The sequence below is a fragment of the Branchiostoma belcheri genome, unplaced genomic scaffold (genome assembly GCF_001625305.1).
Source record: "Branchiostoma belcheri isolate BF01 breed outbred unplaced genomic scaffold, Haploidv18h27 scaffold118, whole genome shotgun sequence".
In the NCBI taxonomy this organism is placed as follows: domain Eukaryota; kingdom Metazoa; phylum Chordata; class Leptocardii; order Amphioxiformes; family Branchiostomatidae; genus Branchiostoma; species Branchiostoma belcheri.
Window position 1 is genome coordinate 82,136 of NW_017802580.1, and position 7,995 is coordinate 90,130.

Sequence of the window (7,995 nt, forward strand, 5' to 3'; positions counted from 1 at the left end):
GCCCCCAATTTTCCTGGCGCATGTTCTTCACTCGATGGATGTGTCCGGGGTGGTGTTAATCTACTGCTCAGATACTTTTACGGTATCTCTCAGACTCAGCGCATCAATAAGGCCACACTGACCTAATTTCATGGATGACATCCGCGCGCGCATTAATTTTCGCCTGTTCTCAAAAAAAAAAGATCACGTCCACCGAAGCTCTGGCCTGGATCTAGGCCTGGGTAGTCCATGGTAGTTAGCGACAATAGGAGACTGGTGTTGTCTTTTTTTTGTTGTGTTTTCTTTAACCAGGGTGACCCTCCCAGTGACTACGCACTGTGCCCTGTGGTTTAGTACCATTTTTTTTGCCATAATTTTTTTTATTCCCAGCGTGCACTAGTTTGGGAATCTTCAGAGGATGTCATCCATAAAATTAAGATGGTGTGGCCTAGGGATGGTTGATAACATTTGCGTTAGACTAATCTGGGAGTGACCTGTTCGCCATATTACAATCTCTCTCACAAAGGCGTGATGTTGCAAGTCATGCCCGTAGCCAGGAGTTTGATTTGGGGGTTGGCATGTTGACCACTGCCAGAGTACAACAATATTTGTTTTTTCCAAATTCAGGTGAAAATTAGTACCCGCCAATTGTCATCCATAAATATTACTTGCTGTGGCCTTACCTCACGGTGGATGGATACCTGATTTGCCGCTTTACGACGTTATTGCACCCTTGAAATTGTGTTAATTAGGATGGCACTGACGTTGAAGCAGGGTAGCAAAACGTTTCAGTCAGGTGTGAACAAGTAATAATAAGCAAATTCTTTCCGTGACACTAATTATAACATGGGATTGAGTACAGTATGTGATCTAACTCCTAGTAGTATAGCTTGCCCGGTTGACTTTTTTTCGGAAGCAGGTGAAGACGAATTCAAAACGTGACACTTAAAAAAAAGCTCAATATAATTTTCAACTTTTCAAAGCTTTCCGGGTCCCGTGTTTGAGGGTCATGGCGATTGTAGCTAAATGCCAGCCCTTTATTTGGAAAGGCACTTTACACGAATTTCCTCGCTTAGCTCAGGTGTAAATGAGTATTGTCCTGTCATGTATTTGTCCCCCGTGTTGGTGGCGGCATTAATATAAGTTGACAAAACTTGAGTGTGTCGTCACCACGTCTGGTGATTACTTGTTGGAATAAAAAAAAAAATGCCAGCGTGACACATCTGCTTGGAGAGTAGTCCGCTAACGCAAAACGGCGCCTGTCGTAATTTCGAGCCTGGCTGCGTTTATGTTACACTCCTGGCGCAGAACCGAGACGTGCATGGGAAGTAGGTTTACATTTCACACTTACTGCTTACATTACTGCAGTTACTGCTTCTGCATCTTTCTCAAGCAGATGATCTGCATTAGATTTCTTCTAAGGAAAAAGACCGTGTGGGCCGAATAGACTACTATACCTTCTTACGTTGTACGGAATTCTGGCGGTGGTGAGGAAGACTTTTCCGTGCTTGAAGCTTAGACAATGAGAGTCCCGATCTGTGTTTTGAATTCTTCTAAGGAATCGCGCGTGCCTGCTAATACTGTAACTCACGGCCAATGCTGTTTGGAAGTTATAGGCGAGGACGCCTTTAGTATGCGTGCGTGTGTGTAGACAAGAAATACTGCCGTTCTGTGTTATAATTCTTCGAAGGATCCGTGCTGGCCTACTACTACTATAGAACCCCCTGCGCTGTACGGAAGCAAGGCTAGCTGTGGGGACGACTTTAATGTGCATGGAGACAAGAAATACTGCCGTTCCGTGTTAGAATTCTTCTAAGGACCCGTCCCGTACTAGAAGCCCCTGCGCTGTACGGAAGCAAGGATAGCTGTGGGAGCACCTTACCGTGCGTGTAGGCAAGAAATACTGCCGATCTGTGCCATAATTCCTTTAAGGACCCGTGCCGGCCTACTACTACTACTAGAAGCCCTTGAGCTGCACGGAAGCAAGGCTAGCTGTGGGGACGTCTTTATTGTGCGTGGAGACAAGAAATGCTGCCGTTATGTGTTAGAATTCTTCTAAGGAACCGTGAGGTGCTACTAATACTAATACCACAACTCTCTGAGCTGTATGGAGGCTTGGCTAGCTGTGAAGACGCTGTTGCCTTGCCGCGGAGAAGGAAGACTATGGATACTGCCGTTGTCTGTTAGAATTCTTCTAAAAAACCTTGCGGGTCTACCAATACTAACTATAACAGGCTGCGCTGTATGCAGTCTAGGCTAGCTGTGAATACGTTTTTGCCTTGCGTGACGGAAGACTATGGATATTGCTGTATTGTGTTAGAATTCTTCTAAGGAACTCTGCGGTCCTACTAACTATAACAGTCTGCTCTGTATGGAGTCTAGGCTAGCTGTCAAGACTCCTTTGCCTTGCGTGAAGGAAGACTGGGGATATTGACGCGTTCTGTGTTAGAGGTCGTCGTTTGAGAAACATGCTTACAAGGATGTATATTACATTCTTCCTGTGTGGGTGCCTCGTGAAAGGTAAGGGTCAAAGTTTGAATGTGGTTCTTTGCGTTTGGGCTATTTCGCAGTGTTTCATGACTGTTTTAGCAATATTTCTGTGGTACTCTCCTAGCCTAGAACAAGGCTAGAAAAAATACAGCAGTGCTTTATTCAAACTATCCAGAACCGTGCCCGGTGCAATTGTACTTTAAACCGGGCTTTTTTTTGGCTTGGTGAGACGAGAGGGGGTGCTCATTTGACCCCCTCCCCTCAGAACTCGCGAACGGTATGTCGTATGACCACCACAGAGGATGTTGTAGTCTACTAGTAAAAATTTATCATATCTACAATTCTTATGTCGTTATGACGTAATATGACGTCATTATGACGTCATTTATGTAAACCATCCATTTTTTACGTTTGCAACCGCAATGTTTTGGGATCGAAGGCTGGGCGCTTCAATGGTTCAATGGTTCAACGGGTCCTTGGTTCAACGAACGGTTCAACAGGCGGGCCATGCATGACAAAGCCTTGCTCCTATTCCTACAGTCCTTTCCTGGTCTCATATGCTCGAATCGCTAAAACTGTGCTACAATAATATAAAAAGCTCACACAGCAATAAGTCTGACAAAGGGATACATTTTATAATATGATTTCACGTTAAAATGTTGCTGACGTGAGTCATAAACTGGCAAAAAACACGCACTGTTCGTCTGGCCATATATTATGTTAATTGCCTGCAGCACCGCCTATGCTCGCCCGGGGACATAATGTACTAGTATGTGTGAGCGCAAGGAACCTCCTTGGTGTGCGTAATATTTATTGTTAAAACCCTTAGCTGTGTACATGCCCTGTGTGCGGGTCCATGTACATGTACAGTATTCAGAATGGCGGTATTTCCCGGGCAAACACATAGTGGCTCTGTGTAGCGCGGCCAGTCATGACGTCAGTCAAACCCGGAAGTCAGTCAAAGACGGTGGAAAAGGTCAGGGGTCAAATGGCATTACATCAACACAATAAGCCTATTCGCCATTACCGGCGCGAAATGCATGATGGGTAATATCCGCCATTTTGAGAGATAAACAAAACCGCGTCGCCCCGCGACACAGCGAGCGCGGGTGTCGAATCCCGCTACATAGCTAAAAAAAATGAGTTTACCCGGGCCGTAAGTGGAGATTTTATATCTTATTGGACGGCAAAGATGACAGACGTTTCTTGGTTGAGGTTAGACTGCCGGTAACTGCCGGTTTTCAAGGCGTTTCCGCGAGTCACGTCCAGGGGGAAAAGCCTACAACTTCAAGGCGCATACAACTTCGTATGCTTAAAAGAATCACGACGCGGTTGCCGAATTCGCCGAAGACAGCAGCAGGTTCAGTTGTGAATGTCAAGAATTATAGTCAAGAATAAAAAAAACTCACCTATTCTCGGCCCGGTGGGCTTCACGGAAGGGTAGTTCGTCGAACCGAAGGACGACGTCAAAGGATGCCCCTCCCCCCGCACTTAAAAATCGGCCCAGCACTGATCATGAGTTTAGCGAGCCGGCCCTGTGCCTCCCATACTACGTAAACGGCTGTCGGGCGACTATGATGAGGAGAAAACATACTCCTACTTCGACTTTGAATGGGTAAGCGAAGTCCCTTACCACCATATTACCCCAACTGCAGACAGAAATTGCTTCCTCAAACGACTAGGCACATCTTACCTCCTTAGTCCACACTGTCTTGGCCGCGGAGACGAACTTGTCCACAGACCCAGGACACAGAACCCAAGACATAACAGTAGTATTCAAGCAACCATGGCATTAATTTTCTTTGAAGAACCTTGTGTTTAGTAAAGGATTGTTGCATGTTGCCAGTAATACTTGTGTTAGTGTACAGGTCTTTCTCAACATATATGGCATTGTATATTTAATATTATATTTCCTATGCACCATTCATTAAGTGCTGTCCACATATAGAGAGATATGGGAATAAGAAAAATATCAAAATGGTGCTTGTTTTGTTTTCTTTATAGTATATACATGTATGTAACAGTACAATCAGTGTCCAGGGAAATAGTAATTGAAAGGTTATCTGAGTTGGTAAGTTACATATTTTATTAAAAAAAACTGTTCTCCAACTCAAGAAATTTGAGTTTTCAACTATATCAACTATCTGAGCCAAGTGCTGTGGCATTATATTTTCTACATCACTTTGATTGCAGAGCTGTTTGTGTGTTAACACAGTAAGTTTATGTTTAACGGTGCTTGTATGTTTTCTATCACAGTGTGAATGTTTACAGTAATCTAGTAATCGCCATCGTACAACCTATGCTGTCTAGCAAATATTATCTAGTATTTAGACAATAAACCGGATAGTGAATGTGAGTGAGTATGTAGTACTGTCGATGCAGTTAACTGACTTGTTTTTCTTGTGTTTGGTCAGAAAAACAACAAGAGAGTAGTTACAAATTAAATATTCCACTTTCAAGATCCAAACGCAGGGGTCAGGTGTTTGGTGTAAGTAGTGTAAATGACTGGAGTTCTCTACATACACCTGATCTTATGGTCAACAGTCAGTGGAAAAGATCTAAACTTAAGTACTAGTACTTAGACCATCACTGGGAGCACCTGTGGTGCAGGCACGAAGGAGTCAACTACACCAGTTTACCACAGCTTTCTCAACTGCATGCGGAAAAAGGTATCTTAAGTGGTAAATATAATGTTAATGACTTGACATCATGTTCAAATATATTATTTTCCACTAATTCAAGTTAATAAGTGAAAAGATAATCATATTGAATCTATTTACAGCAGACCCTTGTTAGACTAAAAGTCTGTACCAGTTTAGCAGTATTACTGCACAGAACTATCAAAATTCAGTACATAAAATATCTGTCATGATTACAATTTGCAGCACTGTTTATGTGCGGGTTACAATATACTTTCATGAAACCATTTCAGAACCTAAGTGTACTTGTATTTTTAGTATATTCCATCTGGGTTTGGCTTCAAGCTTGTTCATAAGTTTATTCCCTCTTCTCCTAGCATGAGGTTTTTTTATTCTCATAGGAAAATGGTCCACTTTTTGTACCATGTATTTGGCATGTCTCTTCCATTTTTCTAGATGGTAAGTTGAATTGCTGCAATTCACTACTGCACACAGCTTCATGTTGAGGTCGGGAAAGTAACACTGTAAAAAGAAGAAGAGAGAAAAATTGAACCAAAAGTTGATGGATTTACGTTCAAAACATCAAGTCTTGAATGCACTAATGCAATGGCATTTGCATGCACAAAACCCCCATGGCCCTACGTATCCCGCTACGAAAACCACACTAAATATTTATAAACATATAGATGTCATCACTGCTTGTACTATTCCTAAATCATTATTTTAATCGGTAATAATGTCGTGGTGAGACGGTGAGGATTGTGGTTAGAAAGCTCTATGTGCTTGGGGTGACACAAGAACACGTAGTGTATCGGTCTTCTGAAGACAAAGCTCATGCAGTTTATTTACAATTTTTACCGACTAAAACTGAAACATTCCACCATTATCTTACACAAATAACCACTCTTACACGAAAAAAGGTATTCCAAAACTCGTTTTATCGAGATTGGACCGGAAAATTGAGCGGAAAACGTGAAGACGGAAGGCGTGCAGGATGGGGGAGGGGGGCATGCATAAGTAATTAGGCGCTAGCGCTAGCTTGGATACCGTCAAAAAACGTACCGTAAATCCACTTGAAGATAAAGATATCGCGATATTTTAGGCAAGATAGGTCCAGAACATCGTTGGAACTCAGCCCAAGGCGGGCCACCACCGGTAACGCCGTGTGTAAGCTGGAAATCGAGACATACGCTGGCGCTGGGGACGATTGCGGCCGCGGGTTTGTTTATCTCCAATTCTGCGTCGCTAAGTAAACTCCGCGCAGGCGCACTAGTAATGGCGAATAGGCTTATTCCTTGCGGCTGTCGTGTGCCGAGCTTTCTATTTGTTTTTTAATAGTGTCTTTTCGGCGATTAAAGTTCTGATTTTAGTCGCGAAATGTCCGGATTTACGCTACAAAATACGTGATTGGGGACCTTGATAGTATTAATTTTAGGGAAATTTATCCTTCCCTCGGCGATCGAGGGAAGGATAAATAACTGTTTGGCACTAAGTTTGTATCATGGTGTAAGGTAGCAGGCAAAGGGTTAATAGCGTCATTACTTCAAGGAAAGTCGACAGTGGGGTTTTAATACTCAGAATGCTAAGATAGCCAAAGGCAGTAGACAGCTAATTTTGATCGAGGATTGATCATCATTATTGCCCCGATGGGAATTTGTACTTAGTACGTAGGAGTGTGAGAACTTGGCATCCGCCGCGTAGTCGACAGTGGTCCGCGATTTTGCAAACAAGGTAGACGTCGGGGGCGAGAAGTACATGTATGATGTACCTTATTTTTAGAGCTCCATAAAGAAAAATACCGTCCTTGTAATAAATTTAGCGTTTCAGCTGAACAGTCAGTTCAGCACCCAGGACAGTCTGTAGTCATAAAATTCACCAGTAGTACTTAATACGGTCTCGATTCCTTTTATTCAATAAAAGTATTATTTTTATGTTGCCAGAATTTGCCAGGAACTGTATATTCCAAGTGGAAGTGATTTTGTGTGTACTTGAGTGAATTGTATTGAAACCATTGTGGAAAATGTGTATTTTATTAAAATAAAATCTAAACTAAACTACCTACATGCCAATAATGAAAACCCCTTCATACTAACACACAAAATGTATATGCGTATGTAGGGGAGCAAGATTTATATCAAAAGTCATATCATCACTTCAAACACATTTGCTGCATACGATTTTGTTGTGCAAAAATACTACACCAGCAAACGCCGGCTTTTCAAAAGCACTTGTTTAGGTAAAAATTACTAAAAAAAATGGGATTTAAAGGGTCATAATTTTCCCCAGAAGAGAGATATAGAAACAAAAATAACTGATTTGTGTACCTTGTAGTAGGTTATTGTGGCATATTTTCAGGGAGAAATATTGATGTTTAATTTTTTGCCCCTCCCCCTTAATTAGGGCACTAGAACGCTTGCCCTATTTTCTGGGTTCTAAATTCAAGATGACGTCACGGCGATCCTGGGCAGAAATGAAAATGCCTCCATATCCAAATTTGCTTAGAATACATTTAGCTACATTTGTGCCAAATTTGATACTTTTAGACAAAAGTGCACAATTTTTCAGCTATGCCGTTGGACTATTACCTGTTTATTTCAGTTTATCACAACAATAAATGGAAGGCACAACGGATGCATACGCACGTTTACAAGTTGTCTTCCCACACATGAAAAATTAACTGCATGTAACAAGGAGCCTATATAAGCTCCTTGCATGTAATGATATATATAATATACAATGTGAAAATACTGAAGCATAACTCATAGATCAATAGCATGAGCGTCATTCTTCCTCTGGAAAGCTTACGTATTTATGACATCTAGTCCAGGAATTTAGCTTTATGCGATACAGTTCTTATCTTGTTTTCTTGCCACGTAAGTCTTGTTCA

General features: G+C 42.0%; 1 long non-coding RNA gene across 1 annotated transcript; it reads right to left on the reverse strand.

The window, feature by feature from the left end:
* Nucleotides 1-4,650: 4,650 nt before the first annotated feature.
* On the reverse strand, nt 4,651-6,375 carry LOC109462554. Its single transcript, XR_002139775.1, has 2 exons — nt 6,171-6,375; nt 4,651-5,630 (listed from the first exon to the last, which is right to left on the reverse strand). It is a non-coding gene; the product is annotated as an uncharacterized LOC109462554 (long non-coding RNA).
* Between the last annotated feature and the right edge of the window lie 1,620 nt (nt 6,376-7,995).